General features: G+C 43.7%; 1 non-coding gene across 1 annotated transcript; it reads right to left on the bottom strand.

Moving 5' to 3' along the window:
• Window positions 1–2,775: 2,775 nt before the first annotated feature.
• On the bottom strand, window positions 2,776–2,882 carry LOC138097273 (U6 spliceosomal RNA). The gene has a single exon (XR_011146473.1). It is a non-coding gene; the product is annotated as a U6 spliceosomal RNA (small nuclear RNA).
• Window positions 2,883–14,390: the final 11,508 nt, after the last annotated feature.

The following is a 14,390-nucleotide window of genomic DNA, read 5'->3' as shown; positions in this document are numbered from 1 at the left end:
GGATTGCATCATTTGCAAGTATCTTCTCCCATTCTGTAGGTTGTTTTGTTTTGTTTTTTTAATTTTTTAATGGAAGTATAGCTGATTTACAGTGTTGTACCACTCTTGGCTATACAGAAAAGTAACTTAGTTATATACATATAGACATTCTTTTTTATACATTCTTTTCCATTCTGGCTTACATAGGATATCAAATAGTTTCCTGTGCTATACAGTAAGACTTTGTTGTTTATCCATCCTGTATAGAATAATTTACATCTGCAGATCCCAAACTCCCAGTCCTTCCCTCCCCATCCCTCCTCCCTCTTGGCACCCACAAGTCTGTTCTTTATATCTGTGAGTCTGTTTCTGTTTTGTAGATAGGTTCATCTGTGCTATTAATATATTAGACTCCACATAAAAGTGATATCATATATAGTATTTGTCTCTCTCTTTATGACTTCATCAAGTATGATAATCTTTAGTTGCATCTATGTGCCTGCAAATGACATTATGTTGTTCTTTTTTTATGGCTGAGTAACAGCCCATTGCAGTATCCCAAAGAACACCACATCTTCTTTGTCCATTCATCTCTCGGTGGACATTTAGGTTGTTTCCATGTCTTGGCTGCTGTGAACATAAGGGTGCATGTATCTGTTTGAATTATATATGTTTTCTGGGCATGTTCCCAGGAGTGGGATTGAATCCTATGGTAATTCTGTTTTTAGTTCTTTGAGGAATCTCCACATTGTTTTCAGTGGTGGCTGCAGCAACTTACGTTCCCACCAACAGTGTAGAAGGTTTCCTTTCCTCCTGGAAACCCTCTCCAGGATTTGTTATTTGTAGTCTTTTTATTGAAGTGTAGTTGATTTATAATGTTGTTAGTTTCAGATGTATAGTAAAGTAAGCCTGTTGTACAAATAATATCCATTCTTTTTTGGATTATTTTCCCATCCAAGCCATTACAGAGTATTAAGTAGGTTCCCTGTAGTATATGGTAGGTATTTAATACTTAACTATAAAATAGTGTCTATTTTATATATAGTAGTGTGTATATGTCAGTCCCAGTCTTTCAGTTTATCCCTCTCCCCACCTTACTCCCTGGAGTTTATTTTCTACATATATCAATAACCTCAGATATGCAGATGACACCACCCTTATGGCAGAAAGTGAAGAGGAACTAAAAAGCCTCTTGATGAAAGTGAAAGTGGAGAGTGAAAAAGTTGCTTAAAGCTCAACATTCAGAAAAGGAAGATCATGGCCTCCAGTCCCATCACTTCATGGGAAATAGATGGGGAAACAGTGGAAACAGTGTCAGACTTTATTTTGGGGGGCTCCAAAATCATTGCAGATGGTGATTGCAGCCATGAAATTAAAAGACGCTTGCTCCTTGGAAGGAAAGTTATGACCAGCCTAGATAGTATATTCAAAAGCAGAGACATTACTTTACCGACTAAGGTCCATCTAGTCAAGGCTATGGTTTTTCCTGTGGTCATGTATGGATGTGAGAGTTGGAGTGTGAAGAAGGCTGAGCGCCGAAGAATTGATGCTTTTGAACTGTGGTGCTGGCGAAGACTCTTGAGAGTCCCTTGGACTCCAAGGAGATCCAACCAGTCCATTCTGAAGGAGATCAGCCCTGGGATTTCTTTGGAGGGAATGATGCTGAAGCTGAAACTCCAGTACTTTGGCCACCTCATGCGCAGAGTTGACTCATTGGAAAAGAGTCTGATGCTGGGAGGGATTGGGGGCAGGAGGAGAAGGGGACGACAGAGGATGAGATGGCTGGATGGCGTCACGGACTCGATGGACGCGAGTCTGAGTGAACTCCGGGAGCTGGTGATGGACAGGGAGGCCTGGCGTGCTGCGATTCATGGGGTCGCAAAGAGTCGGTCACGACTGAGCAACTGAACTGAACTGAACTCTTATTTCTCTTTTGTAGAGGAGTTCACTTGTACCCTTCTTTTCAGATTCCACATGTAAGCAATATCATATGATATTTGTCTTCATCTGACTTACTTCACTCAGTATGACAATCTCTTAAGTCCATCCATATTGCTGCAAATGGCATCATTTCATTCTTTGTAATGGCTGAGTGAGGAGGGCATGGCAGCCCACTCCAGTATTCTTGCCTGGAGAATCCCCATGGACAGAGGAGCCTGGCGGGCTACAGTGCATGGGGTCACCGAGAGTCAGACAAGATTGAGCGACTAAGCTCAATGGCTGAGTATTATTTCACTGTATGCATGTACCACATCTTCTTTGTCCATTCATCTTTTGATGGACATTAAGGCTGCTTACATATCCTAACTATTGTAAATAGCACTGCAGTGAACATTCGAGTCTATGTATCTTTTCAAATTATGGTTTTCTCCAGATATGAATGGGATTGCTGGATCATATGTTAGCTCTATTTTTAGTTTTATAAGGAAGCTCCATACTGTTCTCCATTGTGGCTGTACCAATTTATATCCAACATGTAGGTGCCTTTTCTCTACACCCTCTCCAGCTTATTGTTATCTGTAGATTTTTTTTTTTAGTTTGAATTTTTTTTTAATTTTAATTTTTACTTTATTTTACTTTACAATACTGTATTGGTTTTGCCATACATTGACATGAATCCACCACGGGTGTACATGCATTCCCAAACATGAACCCCCCTCCCACCTCCCTCCCCATAATATCTCTCTGGGTCATCACCGTGCACCAGCCCCAAGTATGCTGTATCCTGCATCGGACATAGACTGGCGATTCGATTCTTACATGATAGTATACATGTTTCAATGCCATTCTCCCAAGAAAAATATGGACCGCTTCACGAATTTGCGTGTCATCCTTGCACCGGGGCCATGCTAATCTTCTCTGTATCGTTCCAGTCTTAGTATATGTGCTGCCGAAGCGAGCACTATCTGTAGATTTTTAATGATGGCCCTTCTGACCAGTGTGAGGTGATACCTCATAGTTTTGATTTGCATCTTTCTAATAATTAGTGATGTTGAGCATCTTTTCAAGTGCCCACAGGATATCTGTACGTCTTCTTTGGAGAAATATCTACTAAGGTCTTCATTTTTCAATTGGGTTGTTGGTTGTTTGTGTTGTTGAGTGGTATGAGCTGTTTATATATTTTGGAGATTAAGCCCTTGTCTGTCACCTCATTTGCAAATATTTTCTCCCATTATATAGGTTGTCTTTTTTTCATGGTTTTCTTTGCTGTGAAAAAGCCTGTAGTTTGATTAGCTCCCATTATTGATTTTAGTTTTTTATTTTTATTGTCTTGGGAGACTAAAGAAATGCAACTGGTTTCTGAATGTTAATCTTGTATCCTGCTACCGTGCTGAATTTGTTTATCAGTCCTAGCGATTTTCTATATATATATACTAATGGCATCGTGTCATCTGCATATTTCAGTTTTACCGCTTCCCTACCAGTTTGAATACTTTCTCTTGTCTGATTGCTATAGGTAGGACTTACAATAGTGTGTTGAAGAGAAGTGATGAGAGTGGGCATCCTTGCTTGTTCCAGATTTTAGCAGAAAGCTTTCAGCGTTGAGTATTATATCGGCTGTGGGTTTGTCATAAGTATCTTTTATTATGTTGAGATGTGTTCCCTCTATACCCATGTTGGTAAGAGTTGTCTTTTTTAAAAATCATAAATGGATGTTGAATTTTGTCAAATACTCCCTGCATATGTTGAGATAATTATGTGGGTTTTGTCCTTTGTTCTGTCGTGTCGTGTATCACATTGGTTGATTTGCATATGTTGCAACATCTCTGTGACCCTGGGATGAGTCTAACCTGGTCACAGTGTATGACTTTTTGTGTGTGTTGTTGGATTTGGCTTCTTAATATTTGGTTGAGAATTTGGGGGTCTTCCCTGGTGGCTCAGATGGTAAAGCATCTGCTTGTAATGAGGGAAACTTGGGTTCAATCCCTGGGTCGGGAAGGAGAAGGAAATGGCACCCCACTCCCGTACTCTTGCCTGGAAAACCCCATGGACGGAGGAGCCTGGCAGAGTCGGACATGACTGAGCGACTGAACTGAACTGATTCATCAGAAATATTGGCCTGTAACTTGTTTTTTGATAATGTCTGTGATACTGTTGTTATCAGGGTGATGGTGGCTTTGTAGAGTCTTTGGGAGTATTCCTTCCTCTTCAGACTTTAGGAGGAGTTTGAGATGGATCAGTGCAAATTCTTTGTAAACAGTCCTGCTTTTATATTTGTACCAAGCAGAGCAACACTGCCAACATTTTAAAAGGATAAAACAGCCACAGAGCTAAACTTACCTTTCCCTGTCTCAGTCACTGCCTTCCCCACTGACTCGATCTTTGAACTTTTAGATGTTCCTTTCAGTCCATTTTTATACTTTACCCATCTTGCTATGTGTCTATTAGAAGGAGTAAATAGCACTGTTTGGCATGTAGTTTTAAAAATGTGTATAAATGGTATCACTGGGTGTGCATGTTTCTGCATTTCAGCTTTTCTCAAACATTATTGTTTAAATGTATCCATGTTGTGTATGGTTGCTGTTCTCCATTTCATTTCACCTCCTTACACTGTTCCATCTTACAAACACCCTACAGTTCCCTGTATACCTTTCTCTTAATCGGTTGTATTCCATCTTTTCCTTTGCTATATTTGTGTGTATGTAGCTCCTTTCACTCATAGTATCATTGTGGGATTACCTATGTTATTTCATGCAGTAGCTCGGTCATTTGCAGCTGCTATATGTGTTCTGTTGTATAAAGACACATAGTTTAACAATTGTGCAGTAGGCGAACAGTGGAACTCTTTTCTGGCGTTGCCTAGTGTGGATAATAGTGCTGTAGTACTCTCTGTAGACAGTCTTGTACATGTCCTCAGGAGACACACGTATGCATTTCTAGTAGGTATATAGTTATCCTTCAGTATCTGTGGGGACTACTTCCAGGAACTGCTGTGGATGCAAAAATCTGAGGATGTTTAAGACCCATAGCCAGCCCTCTGTATCCAAGGATTTGACATCTGTGGATTCAACCAGCTGTGGACTGCAAACGTAGTACATGATCTGAGGTTGGTTGAATCCACAGATGAAGAACCTGCAGATACAGAGGGTCAACTGTATGTAGGGGTGGAATTGCAAATGGTTAACTTTAGAAGAGAGAATGAAACATCTTTACAATGCATTGATAGTTAGGTACCGATTTACACAACCACCATAGTGCCAAGTGCTCTACAGTCTTGCTAAAATCTCAGATTATGAGTAAGCATCTTTTCATTTGTTCATCAGTCATTTGGATGTACCCTTGGGAGGTACTTATTCATGGAATACACCTTTTCCACTAATGGATTGTCTTAGTGACTTGGAGGGGTAGAATCACATTTTCACTGAGGTTCTTCGTCAGATAGATCATTGCAAATATCTCCTTCTATTGTCTTGCCTTATTATTCTCCTTGTATCTTTTGCCGAGCAGCAGTCGTGAGCTCTAGCAGAGTCTAGTTTAGCTGCCTTCCTTGCCGGGTAGTGCCTTTGGTATTCTGTTGAAACAACTTTTCCCTACTCTGAGGTTGTGAATGCTTTCTTGAATTGGTACTGTTTTATCTTTTGTTTTACGTTTTACATTTTGATGTGTAATCTAACCGGACACTTGATTTTTGTGTGTGGCATAAGGTAGAGATCAGATTTCTTGTTCATCTTTGTGGTAAAATAAGTTTGCTGAATCAGTTTAAAATTAACTGGCAAAATGTGTCAGTACTCACAGCTAATAATTAACTGAGTCTTCACTGAAGACTGATATGTCCAATGAGACCACATTTCTATTTTTAAAAAACATGATACAATCATTTAATTTTCACATTAACAAGAGCCAGCATTTGTGTGACACAGTCACATGATTGTGTACACACAAGCACCCACTATTCATATAAAAGACAAATTAAACTTTAATATGAAACATGCATTTACAAATGTAGCTTTGTAAAGTCTATGGAAAACAAGAAATACGACATTTCTGAGACAGGGTCACTATGGTATCTGACTCTTCAGGAAGGAAGTATTTTGTGACTGAAGGGCCTGAGACAAATCACTGAGTCGTTTTCAAATGCCAGTTTGTAATTCTACACATTTCCTAGATCTAATGATTTAACTTCCTTTTGGCAAGAATATAGCTTTTAGGGTTGTCTTCAGAAAGCTGGATGTCAACTAAGTTGAAAGTTCACCTACATGCCTTCTGGGAATTAAAAGAACTAGAGCCCCTTTCACCATCCTTCTTATTTCCAAACATAACTCGTTCTTAGTGGCCCAACTTAAAATTTTATGCTCAGAGACCTCATAAGTGAATTCTGAAAACCTGTGTGTCCCCTTACACATTTCTAAATTGATACCTAAAATTTTTCATCCTAAATAGTTGTAGAGGATCTAAGTGCCGGCCTGTGGTAGATACAGCATGTTTGGATAAAATGGACATTTCCTCATAAATTTAGCCAAGAGGATCTAAATATAATAGGTGGTAAACTCTATCATCCTTTCAAAAAATGACACCAAAAAAGACAATTTTTAATGGAAGGGAATGCCACATTTTTTCTTTTTACACATTGAATTTGTATTCTATTTCCCCCCTCAAAATTTCAGGTGAATTATTTATGTCTTTTATGTTATTCAGTTGCATATCTGTGACAAAATTACATAGGATCCTAAACTTATAAGGCTCCACATATTTTAAATTTCTTCTGAATTGCACTTGTTTAATAAACAGAGTTCACAGTTTAATAAACCACTAAATACAGTAAAATTTCAGTGGCAGCATGTCACTTAATGAGTTGAAGAAGGCTTCTACCTTCGATTATTCCATGTCTGTGTAGGTGACTATTATCTTTGTTAGAATGGCCATGGTACAGTATCAGTTATATTCTCCCTTTTCAATTTCATGTAGGGAGATGTTGAAGATTCTTGTCACACAGATAGATGGAAACAGAAGTACTTAGGGTAAAGCCATCTCCTTCAGAAGTACATGCTAAAATAAATAGTCAGAAATCTGGAGTGTTCCTTCAATCTAGTTGAAAGCAAAGAATTGGGAACCATCAGCATTGTGGGAGGATTTGTATCCTGTTAAGAGGCTTTTGCTTTCCAAACACTGTATTTTGAAATAGTATCTTGAGTTCTGCTCTACTGTAAGACTGAACGTGGAGAAAAGACCTCTCTTTCTCAGGCTGGTGAATCTTCGGAAAGAGTGCAAATAGGAAGGTGAGGATCTGAAAATTGATCCGCTGAAACTATTTGAGCCTGTGACTCCTTGGAAAGCTCTGGTAGACTGCTTGGGGGTAAGGCTGGCCCAATTTAAAAACCACTGGCCTTGGTAGGATGAGTATAGATTTTTCCTGTGTAATATAGCAAATGAATTATTAGATTATGTTACTTTCTTAATAGAGTAGCAGGTCCTCAAACGTATTCCACAGTAACTAGTCCCGTAAGATACTTCTTGGCAAAAGGGTTCTGAGATCAAACTTGGGAAATGTGACATTCCACCCTCCTCTTCACTGTGCGCATTAGAATAGCCAGGTTTTACAGCAGAGGAATTCACATTCTATAACCTAAATTTCCCATACCAGCCTCCTCCATTTCGTTTTCCACATAATAGCTAATGTTCACCATTTCCTTTATTCAGTAGAATAAAGACAGTTGTGCACATAGGCAGTCGTGGCCTGACTCCATCAGTGTTGCTGCCATCTTTCAGTGTTCCTGTCACTCTTCTGCTTGATCTGAATTGGCTGTGCTCTTTACATGGCTGTGAAAGCACAGTCTCAGCGAGGTGTTTATACTCAGGTTACGTGGCTTCCAGGCAGACTCAGGGAAGAGCAGCAATGTCATCTGTGCCCCTCTTTCTCTCTGTGTGTTCTCATGGAGAGAATTCCACCACCACCCAGAACCCTAGGTAACTGTGGGGAGACCTTGGTGCCAAAACAGATACTCTCTAATGATGTGTTGAAGTCACTGCAGCACCTAGGAGGAGTAGCCAGCTTTAGGGCTGAGGGTGTTTCCTAGCACCGTTTGTGGAATATAGTCCCCTCATTGCCTGCAAGGGGGTGGCTCAGTATGGATTCTACAACATAGCAGCTGAAAAGATGCTGAGCTTCTGCCTTCTGTGCAGCAAATCCTTAAATTTTTTTTGATACAGTAACTGAAAATGCATTTCAAGCAGAAAGGGGATCTTGGTCTGAACTGTACGGCTTTAGAATGGGGTGAGGTAGGAAGGCTTAGGTCTTTGTTCTACCCCTCACTAAAAACCGGTAATGACATCAATACCTGAGCTTGCAGAGGTAATGATGGACCCAAAAGGGACTTGCAGGTAGGGTTGCAATAATTAGGCTCCACTGGCTTCCTGTCCAACAGGTAATGAGGCACTGACTGTTGTTATTGTTGTTCAGTTGCCAAGTCCTGTCTTGACTCTCTGACCCATGGACTGCAGCATGCCAGGCTTCCCTGGAGTTTGCCCCAGTTCATGTCCACTGAATCAGTGATGCCATTCAACAATCTCATCCTCTGTCACCCTCTCTGCTTCTGCCTTCAGTCTTTTCCAGTGAGTTGGCTCTTCACATCAGGTGGCCAAAGTGTTGAAGCTTCAGCATCAGTCCTTCCAATGAATATTCAGGGTTGATTTCCTTTAGGATTGATTGGTTTGATCACCTTGCTGTCCAAGGGACTCTTAAGAGCCTTCTCCAGCAGCATAGTTCAAAAAGATGAATTCTTCGGCACTCTCCCTTCCTTATGGTCCAACTCTCACACATCTGTGCATGACTGCTGGAAAGACCAGAGCTTTGACTACATGGAACTTTGCCAGCTACAGTGTCAGAATTCCCTCCCTGAAGCGCTCAGCTCAGTGCCTTTTCCACTTAACCTTTCTTGAAAGGTGCTTGGAATGTTTTTACCAGCAGGAATATTCATCCCTCAGTTGCTGACTGCCAAGTAAAATAGCAACTCCAACTCAAGGAGTAACTAAGCAATAACAGCCCCATCTTGGTCAGTTCAGCTCAGTGCAGTCGCTCAGTCGTGTCCGACTCTTTGCGACCCCAGGAATCGCAGCATGCCAGGCCTCCCTGTCCATCACCAAAGCCCGGAGTTCACTCAGAGTCGCGTCCATTGAGTCAGTGATGCCATCCAGCCATCTCATCCTTGGTCGTCCCTTTCTCCCCCTGCCCCCAATCCCTCCCAGCATCAGAGTCTTCTCCAATGAGTCAACTCTGCGCATGAGGTGGCCAAAGTACTGGAGTTTCAGCTTTAGCATCATTCCTTCCAAAGAAATCCCCGGGTTGATCTCCTTTAAATGGACTGGTTGGATCTCCTTGGAGTCCAAGGGACTCTCAAGAGTCTTCTCCAACACCACAGTTCAAAAGCATCAATTCTTCGGCGCTCAGCCTTCTTCAGAGTCCAACTCTCACATCCATACATGACTCCTGGAAAAACCATAGCCTTGACTAGACGGACCTTAGTCGGCAAAGTAATGTCTCTGCTGTGAATATGCTATCTAGGTTGCTCATAACTTTTCTTCCAACGAGTAAGCGTCTTTTAATTTCATGGCTGCAATCACCATCTGCAGTGATTTTGGAGCCCAAAACAATAAAGTCTGACACTGTTTCCACTGTTTCCCCATCTATTTCCCATGAAGCAATGGGACCGGATGCCATGATCTTCGTTTTCTGAATGTTGAGCTTTAAGCCAACTTTTTCACTCTCCACTTTCACTTTCATCAAGAGGCTTTTTAGTTCCTCTTCATTTTCTGCCATAAGGGTGGTGTCATCTGCATATCCGAGGTTATTGATATTTCTCCCGGCAATCTTGATTCCAGCTTGTGTTTCTTCCAGTCCAGTGTTTCTCATGATGTACTCTGCATAGAAGTTAAATAAGCAGGGTGACAATATACAGCCTTGACGTACTCCTTTTCCTATTTGGAACCAGTCTGTTGTTCCATGTCCAGTTCTAACTGTTGCTTCCTGACCTGCATACAGATTTCTCAAGAGGCAGGTCAGGTGGTCTGGTATTCCCATCTCTTGAGGAATTTTCCACAGTTTATTGTGATCCACACAGTCAAAGGCTTTGGCATAGTCAATAAAGCAGAAATAGATGTGTTCTGAAACTCTCTTGCTTTTTCCATGATCCAGTGGATGTTGGCAATTTGATCTCTGGTTCCTCTGCCTTTTCTAAAACCAGCTTGAACATTAGGGAGTTTACGGTTCACGTATTGCTGAAGCCTGGCTTGGAGAATTTTGAGCATTACTTTACTAGCATGTGAGATGAGTGCAATTGTGTGGTAGTTTGAGCATTCTTTGGCATTGCCTTTCTTTGGGATTGGAATGAAAACTGACCTTTTCCAGTCGTGTGGCCACTGCTGAGTTTTCCAAATTTGCTGGGATATTGAGTGCAGCACTTTCACACCATCATCTTTCAGGATTTGAAATAGCTCTGTGGAATTCCATTACCTCCACTAGCTTTGTTCTTAGTGATGCTTTCTAAGGCCCACTTGACTTCACATTCCAGGATGTCTGGCTCTAGATGAGTGATCACACCATCGTGATTATCCAGGTTGTGAAGATCCTTTTTGTACAGATCAGGCTGCTATTAATGTTAGGTGTACTCCTGGCTTCATGGGAGATAAAATGCATTTTTTTAGAAGTACTTGGAGAGGTTCCATGAGACCAGGATGATAGCTTTATTCCCCTTAATATATTATAAAGGCATGGTCCCCCCTAACTTTAATGCTTGGTGTGTGGAAGTATTTGATAAATTTGTGTGGAATGAAGGGAAGGGTCTTTCAATCGCACAGAGCGTGGCTGGCTTTAATGGACTCTTCCGCTGATACAGGCACGCTCAGAATAATAAGGGGAGTGGGTTTCTAGGACCCAATTCCATCCAAGTAAAGCCACCAGGCTGACTACTAGTTGGTTCCTCCCCAGCACTTTTTTCCCTCATAGTTAAACCTCTTTTCTCCTAAGTCAGTTCTCAGTTCATTCTGTATTGTGCCTCTACTGACCATGCCCACCCCCCACCTTCTTTGCTTTGAAAAAGCCTTGCTAAAGCATCACACTGTACAGATCAGTAAATAGCATCCCAGGATGTGGATGAGTTATCACCTTGTCTTTGGTAGGTCTGCCCCTTCGGGGGTGGCTGCACCTGAGATTTTCTGTCCTTCCCTAAAGCTTAGCTCACTGCTCCAGGAAACTGTGACATCCAGGAAGCCCACCCTGTCTCACCCCATGTGAGCAGTGAGTGAGCCCACGGCCCCGTGGCTGTGCAGACCAGGGAGTGAACAGGCCAGTGGGGCTAAGCTGGCCAAGCCTTCATGGGGCTCTGCTCTCTGATAGGCCTGTAAGTCAGAGAGCTCCCAGATTGCCATCCTTGACCCCACTCACCCAGCAAGTCCCTGTCCTAATGAACAGCCCACCCCACCCCTCATGTGCGGCTGCAGGGGGGTCCAGCTGCCAGAGGGAGTTCAAGTGCTCTGAGCTGGGGCAGGACTGGGGCTCCTCTCCGGGCCTGGTGAAGTCCGAGGCCTTCAGTGTGAGATCATTTGCCTTTTAGTTCAGATCTTTTCAGAATCTAATGAATTAGTTCCTTACAGACCCGGCTCATCTTCTGTAGAAGTCAGTTACCTGGGTCTTTAGAGGCCAGAGAAGGAATCCTGCTCACTCTACAGCTCGTGCACAAAAGGTCACTGATCAAGTTTCACTGCATTTGTTCATGGGGGTTTGGAACGTGAGAGGCCTCGTGTGAGCACATCTTGGGATCCTCTTTAGAGACTGTAAGTTAAGAAAGTGTCCAAGATGAAAAAGTTAGCAGGAAATCATTCCAACTCATGCCACTTGGGTCTCCACATATGTCATCTCGGTGACAGGCTAGCGGAGTGACGACATCACATGTGAGGATGTTCCCAGGGTCTGAACAGAGCATACGCTCCTCCATGCAAACACACGCACACACGACACCCTTACACATAGACCCCAGCTTCTATGAGTAAACTTGCTGTTGCTGACTCTCTTCTCTCTTAACCTGAAATATGACAGATTTCACCATCATCCATTACCCTAGGACTCGTGTCATGTGCTGAACTGTCACGTTTCTGTCCACATGTTTGTGGATGTTCAGGGCTGGCTGTACAGGGCAGAGTTGGGGAAGTAGGTCCCTGACAGGATGCATAACTTTCATGATTCGGTTTCATCCCTGGTCGTTGTGCGGCACTCATTGTTGATGTGCAGGTGTTGTCAAGATGACATGAGGAGAACATGGGTAAGGAGTCTCCATGCTGTGTCCTGGAGAAGTTGCTACTAGCACTTTCTTGGAGAATGTTCTTTATGGAGCAGCACTCTGGCATACCTGGCTATCCCTCCTTACATGCCTCTTGTCATGCTCAGTCATGCCGGACTCTTTGCAACCTCATGGACTGTTGCCTGCCAAGATCCTTCCATCTTTGGGTTTTGTTAGGCAAGAATACTGGAGTGGGATGCCAATTCCCCCTCCAGGGGATCTTCCCAGCCCAGGAATCCAACCTGTATTTCCTATGTCTCTTGCACTGCAGATGGATGCTTTACCACTGAGCCATCATGGAAGCCCCCATACAAGTCTCTAGCACAATTCCAAGCATCCTACTCTGGAGAAGGGAGGTGGGGAGAGGGATTCCACTTCACCTGGGACCACTGGACGAGCCCAGGCTTGGGAGGCGAGAAGGGCTCCTTAAATGGTAAGGGTCATTGCTTATTTTCACTCTTACCTGGGTGTGCTCAGGAGGACAGTTCAGCTCAGGGAAGGTGCAGATCCTTGAGCTCTTAGTATAAGTAATTGATGGAGCCAACAGAAGAGGGGTCAGGGCTCAGGCTTTCTGAAAGGGGAGCCTTGCCCTCCGCCCTGGCCCAGGCCTGACCTCACAGTGGCTGCAGGGTGTGACCCACCTGCGGTTGCACTTCTGGTACAGCTGCAGCTGGTTCTTGTTGACGTTGAATTCTCTGACCAGGGCATCGCGGTTGGCGCTGCGCAGGTTCTGGTGGGTGTTGTACAGAAAGAGCTGGTTGTTCAGTTCTTCTTGCCGCCTCCGCAGCTGGCAGCAGGAGGAATACAGCTCCTCTTCGCTCTCCTGGAGAACAGAGGGGACGACAGCCATGGGGGGCAGGCTCGTCAAACCAGATGGGGGACATGCCAGCTGGAGGGGAGACTGCAGGGAGCACGGGGCAGACCCGATCGTCTGCTGGGATCTTCCCAGAAGAGCCAGGATCTGTTTTAACCAAAGATGAGCTCTCAATCATTTACTCCATGGGAAGCAGCAGTCTAGAAAGCTATGGCTGCCAGTTAAGGGGAGCTTTATTGTGAAACAGCAGCTGCATTGCTCAGCGATCCTGTTTCTTAATCCAGTCTGGGTTTTCATGGGTCTACGTCGCCTTCTGGTTCTCATGCAAATACAGAGGCCCTGTGCTCGCAGTAGACACAGCAGGTGAGGTGGAGGGTGGCCTGGACAGAAAGCAGACTGCTGGCGGCCTGGGGTGGAATGAGTGGAGACAGATGAGGAGCAGGAGTGGCTCTTTGGGGCGATGGAAATGTTCCAGAATTGGTAATAGTGATGGTTACTCAACTCCGAAGGGGCTAAAAAACAGTGCGTTGTACAAGTGGTGAAATGTATGGTATAAGAATCATCCCAAATAAATCTGTCACCCGCTTCCCCCCGCTCCTGCCAGAAGACCCAGGGAAACATAGGTTACACCCCCAGGGATGGGCATGTGACTCTGGCTAGAATCGTTGACTTCCTCCCCTGCCACCACCACCTCTAGCCACAAGACCCAGGTCAGGTTAGTGGACGGTGTCCATGGGAGTTGTTTGGTGCTCTTGGTAAAGAGAAAGTTCCTTTTCTGGTGGATCGGTGGAGAGAGTGATGCGTGTCTTCAGTTGCTGGTGGTCCCTCTGCCATCGTGTGGAGAAAGAGGGAAACAGAGCCACTGGGAGAGCGCCTGGGTCCAGCCATGACGGAAACAAGCCCTGCCGCTAAACCGTGCCGTTGTCTGAGCCAGAACAGCACCCCCGTTATGCTGAAAATCTTCCAGGGTGAGGGCTGTGGATGTTAGCATGGGAGGATGAGTGTGTGTTACCTCTGATGTTTTTAGAAGATCTCTATTGTGTAAAGGACGGCTCCTCGGGAGGTCAGTCTAGTGGCTGTTACCTCTGATGCAGTGATTCCAGTGAGTGACTCCAGTGCTACAAAAACATCCATTGGTAATCACAAATGTGCTTCTTTTGTCCTTTATTTTTACAGAAACTGGGCTCAGACCATACCTTGGTCTGAATTTTTTTCCCAGCTTAATGACCTAACAAACCATTGTGGGCATCGCCCATAACCACAGGTAGAACTCTGACTTTGGAGCTGGGGAGAGCCATGGTGAATGTTATTCTGTTCACTGGCCAAGG

Source organism: Capricornis sumatraensis, chromosome 20 (genome assembly GCF_032405125.1).
Source record: "Capricornis sumatraensis isolate serow.1 chromosome 20, serow.2, whole genome shotgun sequence".
Classification (NCBI taxonomy): domain Eukaryota; kingdom Metazoa; phylum Chordata; class Mammalia; order Artiodactyla; family Bovidae; genus Capricornis; species Capricornis sumatraensis.
This window is presented reverse-complemented; position numbering and strand designations above follow the sequence as displayed.